The 17,967-nt window shown below is 47.9% G+C and overlaps 1 protein-coding gene across 1 annotated transcript in view; it reads right to left on the bottom strand.

Moving 5' to 3' along the window:
• The window catches only part of lrrn2 (leucine rich repeat neuronal 2), a 42,551-nt gene extending 26,208 nt beyond the window's left edge, over window positions 1–16,343 (bottom strand). The window contains exon 1 of the mRNA XM_077003797.1: window positions 15,725–16,343. The gene's annotated coding sequence lies outside the window, so the exon portion shown is untranslated. The remainder of the gene's footprint in view (window positions 1–15,724) is intronic.
• Window positions 16,344–17,967: the final 1,624 nt, after the last annotated feature.

Below are 17,967 nucleotides of genomic sequence, written 5' to 3'. Positions count from 1 at the left end.
ATCAAACACTCCTGACAAAACAAAAGCGGAGAGGCTGAGGAAGATGGTACAGATGGCAGTAAAACACACGGCCCATCCATGGCCATCTATCAGCGTGAGGACGAGGCTATTAGCAGCACGACAGGGCTATGGACCAGGGGGAACTTCTCTCACACACACCTTTTCTCCTTCTTCCTTTCTGGATTTAGAGAAGAGCCCTTTTGAGTTTCATGTCTGGATTAGTGAATGTGTGTGTGTGTGTGTGTGTGTGTGCGTGTGTGTGTGTGTGCACCTGTGTGTGCACCTGTGTGTCTGTTTGCATCCTGTATTAAGGCAACCAAGTAAATGTGTGTTGTGTAAGAGAAATGATTTACACGAGCATTATTGGTACTAGCAGGGTTTCCTATGTTCCGACACCAGGATCATGATTAACCTCAGAGAAGGGTGTTGAACCTGTGGAATATACATGGCAGAAACAAAACCTCTACCTTCTCATATTCAAAAAATCCCACCTGATGTAATTCTGATATTAATCTATGCATGTCTACCATTTTTTGTAGGGGCTTAGACTACTAAGACAAAGTGCTTGATGTTTAACATATTTTGCATATTGTATATGTTTAATATGTGTATCAAAGCTTAGATTAGATTAGATAAGATATGAGTTAGTCTAATGAAGCTGACGCTAAGCAGATGTCTAGGCCCCTCCCCCCAGCCTACTCGTTCTATGCTTTCTTAGCCTTCGTTACATACGATCCGTCTCCATCGGCTGCGTCCCGAGCTCGCAGACTGTGTGAAGATGATGGCTTGCTTTACCGCTGAGGAACAGAATAACAGGAATCACCCTGGTTGAAATGACACAAAGCAGGGCTGACTTTCATCAGCTCATTGCAAGCCGTTCATTCTCAACATACTACTGTGATATTCCTTCCACTGGCTGGCGGCAGAAAACTACAATGTAACGCATCCATGATCTTGACATAAAATTTTGACAAATCAGGTATGACGTGGTGTCTATTCAGCGCTTGAAGTGTGTCCCGGTTAGCAAGCTTACGTCTCTCTACGGGGACACGACGTCCTGCTCCTGTTGTCTCAAATGCCTGCTAGGACACCGCTGCTTCACACTACACAGTTGCTAATGTGTTATGTTCACGAATCCATACTTCTGGTGTTTGCCTGGGTTTGGAAATAAGTGACTTAGTACCCATGATCTGGGCCTTTGTGTCAAAAAGACCCGGTTAAGGCATTGGGTTTGTAATGCGCTTCAGTTCTGCACCCTTAAGAGAGTGCGGGAACTGGAGATATAAGCCCCATCTGTGGCCTGTTCCACACCTTATGTATGGCGCATCTTAACGCGTGTGTGAACACAGAGGTGCTTAATAATACTTCATTTGGACCGTGTCATCTCAGGGCAGCTGTCCAGTCAAAGATCAATAGCTTTGAGCAATGGAACTGACCCCTCCCTCCCCCTACCAGAAATAAGTGCAACTCAGGAGCATCTTGCTACGTGACTGGAGTTACGTCTCTGAAGGATGCTGGATTAGAAGCTAGAAGCAAGCAATAATTAAATATATTTGAATTATTGAGAACTTTTTTCTTTCTTAAAGAGTGTATTAATGCATTTTGCAATAAAAAAGTATAGTTTTAGAATCAAATATACAAATATTAAGAAACTCTGTTGCTGCAAGTCCATAATAAGGTTATAACAGTGTGCTAATAGAATTGGCCAGTGCTCTGTGAGACAGCCAGCCGAGTAGTTAGTTGCAGATAAAACAGCACAGCAAGGAGCAGCTTGAGAGTCTAATCTGAGACAGCAGGCTGTGGCACCTACTGCAACGGCCATCTTAAACACAATTTACATGAACTTTGTCTGTGTGTGTGTGTGTGTTTGTGACTATTTGGCATATAGTGGCACAAGTGCAGGTATTTTTTGTAAGAATTGTGAATTCTGTACAGTCCACTGCTATCCACAGGTGGAGTTATTTTCTTTTTGCTGTGGTAGTCATCAACATGAACATGTATTAACATGTATTGTGGCAACAATGCTGAGGAAACCTATACGAGCAAAAATATGCCATGTGCTTGTGGAGTGGTCTTCAAAACCGCAGTTTTGCACAGAAGTGCAGTCAGGGCAGGGATGGAGAGGACTGCTAAGCATTGTCATGCTTATTCCTGACGCCCTCTTAAACGCAGAAAAACAAAACAACACCTCCAAATCATGCACTCATCTTTCGTAGAATGAGGCTGGTTTGGTTACATCTGACTTGAGACCTGGTTAGGCCTGGTTTTAGAGTGAGAACAACAGTGACGAGGAGATTAAAGAACAGGGACCACAGCCTGCGTGTCACGATCCGCGGTATTGGGGTCACGTGCTCAGACCACCCCTCTAATCCAGGACGACGCCCTCCTGTGAGCCTTTTCCAGCCTTCCCACAACTGCTGCTAAGCATTAGATGTCCTACGTGAAGGTGAGTCAAATGTAGGGAAACAAATGCTGAGGTGGCAGAAGGTTCGTGCTGCCCTGTTTTGCTAGAGGGGCCCACCACCCTGTCTGCTGAAAATGAATTAAATGGGCTTCTTGCCCATTGCCTGAGATGAGTCCACCAAAGTCATCCCGTTGGAACTACATCCCAAAGCAAATAAGTTAAAAAATGTCCTTAGGTGTTGGTTTCATCTCTAATGGAAAGTGGGATCACTCTCTTTCACTCCTTTATTTGCTTTTTTTAAGCTCTATCTGAAACTATGATGTCATTCTAGCACAAAAAACTCATCAGATGCCCCCTTGAGCAGTAGTAATTTACCAGCCGCACTGATAAAAAAGCACCCAGTCACCAAGAGGTGTTACACGTGTGCACCTCTTGATGTTTCCGTGTTCTGTTTCATACAAATCTACGATCAGTTCTGCTTTACTGTTTAAATTGCTACAGATTGGTACAGCACGGTGGGGGCTGGTCCCAGATCATTACATGCACTCGGACCCCCAGACCTGCAGTGCTACCTTGCTGCTGTGATGTCCTAATGAAGGAGTTCTGAACCGAAATGATGGATGAGCCCCACCCCACCCCACCGCACCCCCCTGAGCAGGGTCTCTGTTTCACCTTCGCACAGCAAAATGGTGAGTCTGGATGTGTGCCTCTCTTAACAACGGGCACACAGGAGTTTCAGTTCTTGAATGTTGACCCAGTTGATCAGTGGTTCCAGGAAGCCTGTAGTGGGCCGGTTCTGCCCGCCTTCCTCTAATCTCGTCTTCTGGAAGAGTGTACGTGGAGGAAGGGGAAAAAAGTCAACCAAAATGGAGACTGTAAAAGTCCATTGCCACCCAGAAATCCTGTCCTTACCACTTCTGCCACACAGATCGATGGCATTTGTGTAATTGGCTTGCTGAGTGGGACCTACTGTAATTTCTGCCCCCCCCTCATCTTCTGAGTTCGATTGATCCCAGTGTCATACATGGATCTGTCAGGCAGGGAGCACAATCAGGGAGGCTGTCTGAGTCATGTGGGTGCAGCTCGAAAAACAGCAGATCCTGCTTTAACACAACAGTGATTTTGAAGAGGCAGTTGGCCAGAAGAGAGCCTGTTATTTCTGTCATGGTGCAACCACTCTGGAGTCTTATTGATTGAGCCCGACGTCAATATGGTCTGTGTAATGTCTCAGCCAAGGAGTCTCTTAACAGAAGCATCAGTTTGATCACCATGAGAGGTGATTAAGGACGTTGCTTTATGGTCCACGGAATGGTTGTTTCGGAGGCTATAGGAGGCACACTGATTTCCGCTCATGCTTAATCAATGTTTTTCGAGCTGCCATTTCTCAGCTTCTGTGGATTCACTTTCATTTTGACCTTTTTCCATTTTAAAACATCCATTGTTTTAGCTTTCATGTAAATCCTCAGGGGAAACTGGTAATGCACTTCCGTCTAAACAAACTGTGTTATAACGCTTTCTTCCCAAAGCACCTGATCTGATCAGCCAATAAGCTTTTCGATTGCTTTTCGCCACAATTTGATTGTTGTTATTTGGTAAGCATATAATTGATCTATCGGCCCAATCAGAAGCCTCGGTTCGCTCTGTTTAGGACCGTCAGCTGTTGCATTAAGCAGCTTGCTAGCAGCCGCGAGGCAGCGCCACAGAAGGTGCGTGTGCCCACGAGCACACACGTCCCCGTGCCACCTGCCTGTGTTAAGCAGGGGAATTTATGCAACACATTTGGAGAGGGCCTTCATGCGGAGAGAGCAGGAGGCCTCTCCTTTGCTGTATGAACACAGCATTCAATTAAATGCAAAATGGTCCTCTCCAGCGTGCGGTACAGGGGGATGAAAGAGGGATGGAATGGCCTCTTTTGGCAACTGCATGACACGCTCTCGCTTTCTTTTTGTCTGTTCGTTCTGTTGAAATGGAAGAGAGAAATGGAAGAGATGTCGCTCACGCTCATCTGTACTGCCACATTGTTGTGTGTGGATGTTTAACTACGTTCCGTGGCCCCTGTGAGCACAAGAGGCTGAAAATGCTGTTGCTAATAAATGGGGCCTTGCACAGAGACTGCTCACAGACTGCACACAGACTGCACAGAGACTGCTCACAGACTGCACAGAGACTGCTCACAGACTGTATAGCGACAGCACAAAGACTGTATAGGGCCTACACAGCAACTGCTCAGGGACTGTACAAAGACTGCAGAGAGACTGCATGGGGACTATGCAGGGACTACTGTAAGATTGCAGAGACAGCAGAGAGATTGCAAAGGCACTGTACAGCGACTGCACAGAGACAGCAGAGAGACTGCACAGAGACAGCAGAGAGACTGCACAGAGATGCACACTCAAGCGCTGTGATGAATGCATTTGCTTCCCCTCTTCTGAAATGTTTGAATGTGGAAACTAACATCAGGCTGTTTTTTTACGGGCTGTTAAGGGTGATTGCAGGTGCTTTGATAAAGGTCAACATTTGACTAATGGCAGTGACGCATACTCGATCTTTAACTTGGTAATGGAATTCTTAAAGGACCAGCAAATTGCTTTTTAATGCTATGTATTGCTACTTCAGTGCTATTTTTTGCTTCATTAGTTTTTAGACCTTCCCTGCTGAGTACATTGACGTTTCCTGTATCGCACAGAAGAACGTTGTGTCTTAAGGTAAGCAGAAATGTTTTTAATATATATGAGGTGTTGCCATGAGCTCTTCACCACGAACATCACCACTGCATCCCAAACTGAGGATGAGCAATGTTAAGTTTTTTGCTTTTCTGTAGATGCAGTCATGATTTCTCCAGTGTCGTTTTCCTAAACTGAACCGAAGGAGATTTAAAGTCCTTTCTGCTCTTTCTTGAATGCTGGAGCACTTCCAAGCTTTGCAAAAGCAACACGGCCCTCACACTGTATGACAGACATGTTGCTGCATGCAACAGCCTTGCACGAGCTGCCCGTGACCTCAGGATGACCCTGATCTTCCCCTCACTCTGTTCTCTTCAGCTCGGATTTACTGCACCTCGAGTGCTATAGCAACTTAAAGCTAATCGGCATTCACTGGCTTTAAATGATCTCAGACAGACGCCAGGTATCATTCAAAGATGTACATGTACGTATGTGTGACTACCTATACTCTTTGCATATATTCTCCACCTATAGTTTCCACCTATACTTTCTACCTATACTCTCCACCTGTACTCTACACATATACTCTCTATCTATGCTTTCTACCTGTACTCTCCGCATATACTCTTCACCTATAGTCTCAGCATATACTCTCCACCTATACTCTCAGCATATGCATTTGCATACTCCACCTATACTGCGTTCAAATCTGGAGCTATTTGGATCAGTGTCGCTCACGGAATGGGGACATGTGTGTGCATGTTCACATATGCACCACATTAATAAGTGGAGAGCCCAATGGTTCATGATGGAGATGTGTGAACATAACCGGAGTGCTGGGATCGACCAGTGGTGTTCCTTCTGGGTGTGTGTGTGTGTGTGTTGGGGGTGTCAGCAGCACTGGACATCATCCAAGTCTGTGCACCTCAGCCTGCCGGATCTGTGCGCCAGCACACCAGCTCCCTCATACAGAAGACTGGGAGGCATCATGAATATGAATACCAGCACTCCCCAAGGAGTGTGTGCAAGTGTTTGTGTGTGCGCGTTCGTGTGCGAGGGGGTGGATTTGTGCGTGTCTGTCTATGTGTGTGTGTGTGTGTGAGGGAGAGAGGCAGACAGAGAGAGAGAGAGAGAGAGAGGAGAGAGAGAGGAGGAAGAGAAAGGAAGAAAGAAAAAGGGAGAGAGAGAGAGAGAGAAGAGAGAGGGAGCATGTGTGTTGCCAGAAGAGGGGAGGGCTTGTCTCCTAGATGCATCTCTGCTCCATTTTAGACAGTGTTCATTCTTGAAAGTGATCTGAGCAAGTGGAGGAACAGACAGCAGCAAATGGCGCTGGTGATGGTGGAGCTCCATCCTGAGCACCGCGTCCATGACACGCACGCGTGTGAATAGAGAGACAGAGGCATGCACGAAGGGGGTTTTCTCTGTCTTCTGTGTGTGTGTGATAAAAGAGAGTGAGCATGCAAGCCTAAATGTCCCATTAGCATGCTGAGCTGTGGGGAGCTGCATTAAAATATGCAGAGGGGTAAATGCTACAACACTTAAGCACCAAGCAGCCAGACAGAGTCTGTCACTGAACAGATTCATGAGGCGTCTGCACCACCAGCTCTTCATGTAGCATGCACACAGTGTTCTAGGCTTGGGCACGTTACAGAGACACCGTCAGCTGCTCAGAGGTCTGAGGTTACCTTACTAATTCAATTCATTTATTGATGCGGTCGGGTTCACGTTTTATTCCTTGTCAAGAATTCAAGGAGACTTTATGTGGCTTTATATGTGACAGCTTCAACGGGGCGGGATGTGACTGACAGACTGCAGTGTCTGGTTTGCCAATATAAGTGCTGTTACTGTCTTCCCGTTGGAGCACTGCACGCCTTTTACACGACGGGCCATTAAATAGGTCTGCCTCTTTACTCTTTTAACATCCCTGGCAGTGAGCATGGTGGTTAAACACACAGGACCTGACCCAAGCCCCCCCAGCCAGAAGCAACCCACATATCAGCGACCGGAGAGACCCGCCCTCCTCAGCAGACCGGCCGTTACGTGCGCGAAGTCGCCGTGATTCACAGCCGTCTTCCCGACAAACATAAATCTCAGACCCGTTGTGTCGGCAGAGCAAGCCCCTACTTTTCATTAACGAACACTACAGGGTCGGTGAAGCCGTACCGTAAGCGACGGCAGCCCCGCGACTTCCCTCTCTGTTTTCGACCCCAGCGTAGATTCCCATCTCGTTGCTAATTGCACAAAAGGTGTTTTGGAAATGATCGTGGCTCTATCCCCACGTGACGGATTAGCTTGCGACGGAGCGCGGCTCCGTTTGCGGATCCTCACGCCACCCGCCGATCAATTTCCTGTATGTAATCAGTCTTATTAGAGGCCCTTGGAGGTGGAGAGTCTCCATCACCACAACAAGCTAGGGAGAAATAAAGGGCCTCGGCGGAACGCAGAGTCGTCCGAGGGCTGATGGGATTTTTTCCCTTTCCATCAGAGATAAGCACTCCATGAATCAGGAGGAAGTCAGGAAATGGGAAGCATCTGCTTCTAATGAATGGCCTTGCGCCCCCCCGACGTTTTCTGTGGAAAACGGGCGTATTGAAGAATATCATTTAATTTCGCGTTTAAATGGCTCAATGAATCAGATAAGCAGAGCGCGCTCGCAGCCAAAGAGCGGCGCATTAAATTAGACAGAATCGCAGGACATCGGGAGTGAAAAAACGCGAGTGGGGTTGCGGAGTCTCCGTCGGGCGTACGCCCATGGGCGACGCCCCTATTATGAGAACGCCAGGCTTTCGGCTGCGCATGGGGGTTGATCAAAAACCCACCTTTAATTACCCAGACACCCCAACACACCTCTTCCTCCCGCCGATGATTCTTCCTGTTGTCTCTTAAGAATGTGTGCTGGGCACAGTGGTTTAATATTAGTGCAGATGATAACATCTAGCAGCTCATTGTCTCTGCCGTCACTGAATAAATCACAGAAGAAACACTTTACAGTTCTTTAATGTGCAATGAGGAAGCATCAGAATGCTCTCATTTCCCTAATCATGTCAAACCTACACAAGTGGAAAATATGAATTGCAAATATTTAAATTCCTATAGCTGCGATCCCTGCCATGGCCCACATCTACTTTCAGTTCAATTCAGTTCAATCGTACACAATCAGTTTTGCATAAATTTGTATATGGACAGCAAGTGCATCTGCACACACATGTAGAGTCGCTGTTTATAGCACTGAGTTGTGTTGAGCTGTCCCCACTTTCAAGCATGTGTTGTGGGCCCATGGCTTGCTGGTGTTGTAGGGAGCTGGAGAAAATACAAACAAAACAGCCACCAGAAGAGCAACCCTCAGGTATGTGTGTGTGTGTGTGTGTGTGTGTGTGTGTGTGTGTGTGTGTGTGTGTGTGTGTGTGTGTGTGTGTGTGTGTGTGTGTGTGTGTGTGCGCGCGCATGACATGGAGGTGATTACACGCCTCCATCCCTCCACCAGACCCATATGGCCCATGGCGGACTGGATCATGTCACAGGGAGGTGGTGTGAGCTGGGACAGCCTCTCCCTGGCCTCCGCCCGCCGGCCACTCGGGCCTGTCACCAGCCATTGATGTCAGGTGATGCCGCGGGGAATAGACTGCTCGTTAGGTTCCCCTCCATTATTCCCCTCCCCTCCCCTATGGCCTTCTCGGGTGGAGGGAACAACTTTCAATTTGTGTCAGTCATTAGGGCCGTTATTTCTGACGACATGCAGCAGAGGGCCACTGCTGCCGTCTCACCGCCAATGAGGAAGATGACTCGTCTTTATTGGAGGGGGGAAGCTTGGATCTGCTGTGCAAGACCAGGACCACCCGGAGCTGAAAGTGGAGTGTGTGTGTGTGTGTGTGTGTGTGTGTGTGTGTGTGTGTGTGTGTGTGTGTGTGTGTGTGTGTGTGTGTGTGTGTGTATGTTTTGAACAGGGACAGAATAGAATGTATGTGTGAATGCATTTATTTACTTTGAGAGATCTAAGTATAACCACATGTTTCCTGGCAAGGAAGGCATTTTAGCATAACTGCCAGTATCCACGCGGTTATGATACTGGTGTGAAAACAAGGTGAATCTTGTAGTAGATAAATGTAGTTGGCTGTATACCTCACAGTCTCTCCATCTGTCTTAAATAGGTCCTTGACCATGCAGGAACATTGTCCTCTGGCAAAACAATGTGCCTAATCACTGCTCTGTGCCTACACTGTGGCATCAGTACGGCTGGTGCACTATATAACCTCAGTGGCATCAGTGGGGCTGGTACACTGTATACTAACCTCAGTGGCATCAGTGGGGCTGGTACACTGCATAATAACCTCAGTAGTAGCATCAGTGGGGCTGGTACACTGTATAATAACCTCAGTGACATCGTTTGGATGGGTGCACTTTGTAATAACACTAGTGACTTGTGGCATCAATAGGGCTGGTGCACTGTATTATAACCTCACTAGCATCAATAGGGCTTGTTCACTGTATAATAACCTCAGTGGCATCAGTGGGACTGGTTCACTGTATTATAACCTCAGTGGCATTAATAGGCCTGATGCACTGTATTATAACCTCAGTGGCATCAATAGGGCTGGTGCACTGTGTTATAACCACAGTGGCATCAATAGGACTGGTGCACTGTGTTATAACCACAGTGGCATCAATAAGACTGGTGCACTGTATTATAACCATGTGGCATCAATAGGGCTGGTTCACTGTATTATAACCTCAGAGGCATCAATAGGGCTGGTGCACTGCATAATAACCTCAGTGATTCAGTGGCATTATAATCTGCTCCAATGTGTTGAGCTGTGAAGCAATTCATGAACATGGCGGAATACAATTACAATGGATTCTTGTTCTGCATCTTAAGTTATTTCCTGTCACAACACAACATTTCACTCCATAGCTGTACTGTTGCTTCCTCAGGAAACCATGGCATTGTAGGCTATTTGCATAATATTCACTATATTTCTTTCCCTGACACTGTATTACTAGTAAGGGAAGACACATATTCCAGGGTAACTCCTATTATATGCTATCTTCGGCTAACACTATATGATTCTCCTAATATTATATGATTCAGCATATATCATGTGTGTGTATATGTGTGTGTTTGCTACATTCTGTTACATAAATCTCATTGCTGATATATGTGTGTGTCTATGTGAGTCTGGGAGTCTGTGTACACCTGTTTCACAAGTGTGTGGACTGAAATATACCATCCATTGAAACTTTGACTGCCTATGCAAAACCCCTCAGCCCTGAGATCACCTTCACCTCTGTTTGTGAGCCACTCTCCCTGTAATTGAATTTACCAGAGTACCGTATGAATTATTCAACTTTCTACACGGTGACATTACATGAATTCTGTGAGCCATAGACTGCCCCCGTGGTCAGTCTCTCCCCGACATGTCCTGGGCTGGTCCACAAAGCCCAGCCTGTTCTGTTCACTAGCGCCACATAGACTCTGCAGTATGACGCGTATACACACTTTCCCAGCCATAATTACAGGCATTTTACTGATACATAAAAGTGATCTTATCCGTGTATTTCTTTCCAGATAACATTAGTATTGTATCATACAATAACTAGAATAACTGAAGCACTGTTGTAACAGTGTTGGAGGCCCAACCCTAAACTATTGTGACCATTTCTTATATATCTTAATGATGTCCAATCACTTTAACTCTGTGGTCTTCAGGGGTATTGGGTCTGATTGAATGATTCCCCCCAGTGGATGAGATTAGTAATAATTGGATGGAGACCAAAAAAATGAAGCTGACCTCAACTAATCTCGTCATGAAAGTAATTAGAGGGGCTAGGCTGCTTCATATTTGAAATCTGACTTAGCGGGGTACATGAGGAGGAATGTGTATATGTCGAGCCCAGAGTTATCTCTGGGACTTTATTCAAAGTGTGGAGATTGCTTTTGACTGTTATAGCTTCATCAACTCCTACAACCCTTGACAGTTACTGTCAAGAGTGAGCTGGAGAGAAGATTCTCTTAGTAATTACGATCAATAAGATCCATTAGGATCCGCTTTGGCGGCTTTAATGCACGGCACACGCCTCGTGACATTTCTGACCTGCCCTCCGACACATTTGCACAGTGTGGCACTCTCAGACGAGGCAGGGAACAGAGATCTTTCTCCGCATTATTTATGAATTCCGCACCATTACGGGTGGGAGCCACGGGACGGAACACTGACGTTTCTCTGAGTTACAGACGGACAGATATTAGCTGTCTCGCTGATAAATCTCTCCACATTGCGTCACCCTCGCTGCACTCGTCCTAGGCCGAGCTGTTTGCTTCCTGGGTGTGTCCTTGAGTACGCGTGCGGCGTCTCCCCGGCTGTTTTGCCTCCTCCTATCCACGCTGCTCGCTTTGGGAACGCCGGCGGTCTCTAACAGCGATGGGTAGTATGGTGCTCGGGCTACACTCCATGGCCCACACGCTGCCGCGCGTCGGGGGATGAGGCCCGCATCGTCACAAAGGCGTCTCGCCGCAGAACTACTCTGAGCGACAAAGATGCTATCAGAGCAGTGGGCCACGGATGGCGAAGCAGTCTGGCCCACTGCCAGTCCACCATTACCTTGTCTAATACCTCGCTCTTTCAGTCCCGCGAGGTCGTGTGTCTGCATATGGAAGGGGAAGGGGAACACGCCATACAGTAAAGACATCGTGTCTGAGAAAGACCTGTGTGATGGACTTTGTTCTGACAGCACAGTGTCTCTCTCCCTGTTACCCAAATGTCTTTGACACCTGTGTTCCCCACCTACGACAGGAGGTGAATCCTAGCTGCATTTATGAGCTCATCACACACACACACACACACACACACACACACACACACACACACACACACACACACACACACACACACACTTGGCTCATTCGTTGTATTATTGTTACCCATCAGCCAGGACTCTCTGGGTGTCCGAGCCAAGTCTGACTCTCAAGAAACGTGTCTGAGAGAGAGAACAAGTAAGAAAGAGAGAGAGACAGACAAACAGATGGGCAGGCAGTCGAGCAATCAGAGAGAGATTGAGAAAGACAGGTGGGGCTGGAGAGAGAGAGCAAGGGAGGGAGATGGATAGAGATAGACGGAGAGGTAATCGGAGGGTCACCTGTTCAGTGTAATGCTCATTGCATGGATCGTCAAAATATAAGTGGTGGAAAAAACCTGCTGGCCTTCCACACTACTGCCATGTCCAGCAGTCCTAATCAAGCAGTCCTCTCCCCAGACACCCACGCACCTCTTTATTCTCCAAGATCCTAAAGACCTTCTGATTTGATTACTCTCAATGCCTTCTCTTCACTGCTTATTGACTTGACTCACCTATAAAACTTTAGCGCTTCGTTATTTTTATGACCATAAAAAATAATTGGGATTATTTTCAATTTCTCAGCGGTCCACCCAAGTCTGTAAAAGGGGTTTATGGCAGATTAAAGACTAGGACAAAAGTGTAGGGGATGATGTCATCTCCAATGAAGAAATAAACTTGCATGCTTCTCTGGACCATCATAAACACCACCCATGACAAATGTACGTCTGCTTTGTATACAGTAAGTAACACAAGATGTTTTCCCAACGTGTCTGATCGATTAGCACCATTGACCTGACTGCTGTAGTCAAAGTGGCACACATGTGACAAGATCTACATCTGCTAAGGCAAACTAGCCTGTCGCAACGTCCTAATCATTAAAACATCTGTCTGTATTGACTCTGCTCATCTGTGGGAGGACTCTCTCCCGTTCACAGACATCTGCTCCGCCAGACCCCCACCCCCCTCTTTAATGGCACTAATGCGGGGAGGAATTAGCAGATGGCTGTGTGACAACTCCGACATCTCACGTCCTCACACACTTACCTGTGGAATGGAGACGTCGCTGGGAGCTCCCGGTGCCGCCTGCGAGGACGTGGCCCTCGAAGCGGCGCTGAAAGCAGCCTAGAACAGGGCCGGATTGAGCTGCACTGGGCCCTCCAAAAGGGTGTAGCGCTCGGGCCCTCGCGCTGTTATTTTTAGCAGGCTGAGCGGGGGCCGTTTGCGCCCCCTCCTGTGGCGTTCTCGTTCAGCTGAGCTCAAGGAGAAGTGGCCTGTTGACTGTTCCAGGAACAGCTGGATCTACAGCGAGAGCGCCAGCCTTTGCTGCTGTTGCTAGGCGCTAAGGCCTCCACGCTGTAGGGCTTTGCTACATCCAGTTTAGTTCCACTTTTTTTTGCGGAGACAGAGAGGTCACGAGGCGGACGGGCAAATGCCAGCAGACAGAGGGAGATCCACCTTGGCCAGCGGAGCACCAGAGAGACACATGGAGATGGAGGGAGAGTCCAAACAAGAGTGGACTGTTGAGCACACTGCCCACTGCTGTGGGTATAATCTCCACCCTGATGTGCCCACTGCCTTGGGTATAATCTCCACCCTGATGTGCCCACTGCTGTGGGTATAATCTCCACCCTGATGTGCCCACTGCCTTGGGTATAATCTCCACCCTGATGTGCCCACTGCTGTGGGTATAATCTCCACCCTGATCTGCCCATTGCAGTGGGTATAATCTCCACCCTGATCTGGCATCATGGCATTTGTAAATCGAGGGCAGAAAGCTATGAGAGCTTTGAATAAACAACAAAATATAAGACTTCAGGACTGAAAGGAGACTTTCATTTGTGTGAATGAGTTCTTGGATGGGCCCAGAAAGCTCAGACGTGTTGGAGCAGTGCACCAAAGTTTGGTGAGCTTCTCACTCCAGAGCAGCTCTGAGATCTTCATCAGATCTGAGTCTTTTTCTTCTTCATCTGTCACCTAACTGCTGTAGACTTTCAAAGCAGAGCCGACAGAAATTGGCATTGCGGCTTTAAGTGAACCAGAGGCGGGTCTGTAAGGTGCCGTCTGTTAGCCTGAGTCCTGCATTCATCATCCCCCACCTGCTCTCCACGGGCCCGTTAGCCTCACTGCTACACCACGGCATCAAAGGGCACCAATCCACTCAATGACAAAGAATTGTAAAACTTATAGTAACGGTGAGACCAACTTCGTCATTCAAGAAGTAAATGCATATTTGCCTTCTGTAATCACAGTCCTACATAGAGCTGAAGGCTGATCAACATTATGATGAACAAACGATGTAATTATCTTTCCAGTCTAGTTGGCCAGCCAAGCCATGTGTTTAATTCCTCGGTGCGGCATTTTAGCGATTAATTCATTTATTGCTAGGTGGAGTTTCATGAGCCGTGCAGGCACTCTCTAAATTGAAATGTAAACTTTGAGGTCATCTGTCTACCTGTTTCCTGAGTGGTCAAATTTAACATGATGGCTCATATTTTTCTGCACTCGATTCTAATTTGTATGTATGGAAAATAAGCATGCTCTGATAATAATGCTCTGATTAGAGAAAATTGTATTTAAGGATAGGATTGCTTGTATATACCTTAGCAAATAGTTGGAGAATGTCAACACCCACCCATATTCAGACATCATCCCACATGTGTTCCACACTCTCTCTCCTTATTGTTCACACATGTGGACAGCATGCTCAGGTCGCCTGCTAGCACACTCGTGTGTGTGTGTGTGTGTGTGTGTGTGTGTGTGTGTGTGTGTGTGTGTGTGTGTGTGTGATACCAACCATGCAACATCGCAACAAACACTATGCTGTGGCTTTCTGTGCACACACAAGAAGGGAGGGATGAGACCCTTCATCCTAGAGCACTCAGAAGGGCTCGCGGAGGAGGAGAGAGAAAGAGAGTGAGAGAGAGACAGAGAGAGAGAGCGAGAGCATGAGAGTGAACAGGATTACTCTGGAAAAGCAACTGCGCCATCGAAAGTGGTGGGCACGTCCAGCTAGATAGCAACAGGAGAGAAGAAGAGAGGAGGAGAGAGGAAGAGAGAGCAGGAGAGGAAGAGAGAGGAGGAGAGATAGCACTGGAGGAGAGGAAGGGAAAGTTGGGGTGGGGGTTTGATGCCACTTCTATGAGGTGACATGTGTATCCTCCCGGATGCACACACACTGCCTCCCATGTATACACACGCATACACACAGACACACACATGCTTACACACACACACACACACACACACACACACACACACATGCCTAGACACGAGCCGTTCAGTGGCGGCACCCCACAGCAGCCTTGTTTTGCGAACGCTCTGGCCACGGAATTTGAATGCGACACGAAGCACGCCCTCTCACTGCTGCCAAGTTACTGGGAGAAATAGGAGTGCACAGAATCAGAATCCTGGAGAATCAGGACCACATAGAATCAGAAGCCCGGAGAATCAGAAGCCCGGAGAATTAGGAGTGCTTTCTCCCTGTGTGCACAGCATGCTGATGCTAACTGGCACGCAGCATGAAAAACACACATTCAGAGCTGATCTTTACACAGCACAACTTGCGCCCACTAACTTGTATGATTTCCAGGGTTGATGTTTTGACGTTAAAGCAGAAGGGTAAACAAGTGAATCAGGAGCCTGTCTGTTTACAAAAGCATTTTTTAAGTCCTCGACCCACCTCCCCCCGTATGATGTAGTTCAGTCTCTAAGCTGAAGTCATTATTACTGCCATAATTCTTTAAGCACATACTGCAGTGCACCTCACACAGAGACTCCAGTGGTACTTACACGTTCAAGTTAAGAGAAAAAGAGATCAACTTCCTACCGTTGCACGATGGCGTGTCTACAAGGCTCTCTGCTCCTGCTGCTCCTTCTCTTCTGTCCTCCCTTCTCTGCTGTGTGTGTGTGTTTCTTCCCCACGTTATTCAATCAGCACGTCTCCTTCCTCCCGATGCCACATTAGCACAGCTCCCAGGATTATACGCAGAGCCCCGTCTTTAGCCCTGACCTAACGCTCTGTATCTCTATTACTGACACTGTGTGGGTGTTCTACAGAGGATGGATCTGTGTGCTCGCCTCTCTGCTTCCTCTCCTTCTCTCTCTCTCTCTCTCTCTCTCTCTCTCTCTCTCGTGCACGCGCCTTCTCTCTCTCTGAGCGGCTGTTGCTGTCAGCAGCTAGTCTGCCTGAGTAGCATAGACAAAGTGGAGGCAAACACCATCTCTTTCTCTCTCTCTCTCTCTCTCTCTCTCTCTCTCTCTCTCTCTCTCTCTCTCTCTCTCTATCTCCTCACCATTCTTTTATCTGTCTTTTTGTCCTCCTATACCCTCTTTTAAGCCTCTTGTTTTTTTCCATCTCATCCTCTTATTGCATCTTCTTTCTCCTTGTTCATTGCTTTCTCTCTCCTCTCTCTCTCTCTCCCTCCATCTCTCCCCCTTTCTTCTTTTCTCTCTGCTCCTCTCTCTCCCTCTCCCCTCTTTCTTCTTCTCTCTCTCTTCTCTCTCTCCCCTTCTCTACCCCCTCTCTCCCTCTCACTTTGCTCCTCTCTCTCCTCCTCTTCTTCTCTCTCCTTCTCTCCCCCGCTCTCTCCTCCTATCTCTCTCCTCCTCTCTATCTGCCCCTCTCCTTCTCTCTCTCCCCATCTCTCCTCCTCTCTCCCTCTCCCTCTATCCCTCTCTCTCTTTCTCTCTAAGTTAGCATGAAACCTGCTATTTCAGTGTCACTTCCTCTTTTTGCCACCAAACAAGACTGCAATTGTTACTTGTTTCCACGGCAGTGCTGCAAAAATGAGTTCCCCCCTCCTTCATCTTCCTCCCCTCTAATCTTCCTGAATATCTCTTGTGTGACCTCCATGGCAAAGACTTTGACTGAGCTGCACTTACGCTCAGCCTTTGAGAGGTACAATGGCTTTTTCACATTCCTCACCATTGACCGTATGATCCCTGTGTCAGGGGGGCAAAGAACTCGTGTTCCATCTTTGATCTCTAGTCTTTTGTCATCTACCCCAAAGGCTCAAACTGCCCCAAACACTTATGTTGCATAGCTAACAAGTACTTAAACTTGGCATGCAGGTGTCCGTAGTGATATAGAACATGACAGGTTATGGTGACCAGCCATAAGGTGAAGGCACCCATGTGCTCTAATTTCAGTTGCTTTGCTAGAAGATCTGCTCGGACCTGAGTCAGTGTCCCTGGGAATTCTGGGAACAGCAGCGGCACTGACAGCTCCACTCTTCCCCGAGCGCTGCTTTGTGTGAAGACATTTCACACATGACTGCGTCACAGAGCACGAGGGCTCGCTGCTTCCCCGGGTTCTGGGTTGGGCGCTGTTCTTTCAGCACCACCCAGCACCGGGTGTCAATGGCACCCTCCACCGATATTTTGGTGGGTGGAGAGAAAAGAACAGATGTGTCAGTGGGGGAGTGAGCCACCGATAAGGGGAGAGGACATGAATAAAGACATGACATTGGACTGGAGATGGTGGTGGAGGGAAAGACGCTCATCTGCGGTCATGGACGGGAGAGGAAAGAGACTGGAGACATGGAAACTGGACGGGGCATAGGGCCTGGCCAAGAAGGTTCTGCTTAACCCGGACGTCTCCGCCGTGCTGCGGTCCGGCTGGGTCTCACAGCAGGGCTGCCAGACCCGCTCTCATTCCGCGACGACACAAACAGGCAAGAGCCTTTTCCATTTCGCCGCCCGCCGACTGTCCGTGACTTCATGCTGGAGAGACCGATTTCAGGGGCCAATGAGGGTTTGAGTGGGGGGCCGTTCCTCGCATTCAGGGGTTCGTCCTGAGCTCACTATCCGCCACTTCCGAGCACTATCTGAGCATGTACTACACAACACGGAGCGCCGTGCCAGGTCCTGTAATCGAGAAGGTCACGGGCGCCGGATGAGGTTTCCGACATGTGCCGGTTTCGCCGCAGGATTTAATACCGAACGAATGCGGGAGAATTTCGCCGGTTCTGCCGGGAAAGAAGCTGGCACTCATATTACGATTGAAAGGGAGGAAAAAATAAAAACACAAAACAAAATACAAGCTGAGCTTCTCTTCCGTCCGCCAGGGAA

Source organism: Brachyhypopomus gauderio, chromosome 1 (assembly GCF_052324685.1).
Source record: "Brachyhypopomus gauderio isolate BG-103 chromosome 1, BGAUD_0.2, whole genome shotgun sequence".
In the NCBI taxonomy this organism is placed as follows: domain Eukaryota; kingdom Metazoa; phylum Chordata; class Actinopteri; order Gymnotiformes; family Hypopomidae; genus Brachyhypopomus; species Brachyhypopomus gauderio.
This window is presented reverse-complemented; position numbering and strand designations above follow the sequence as displayed.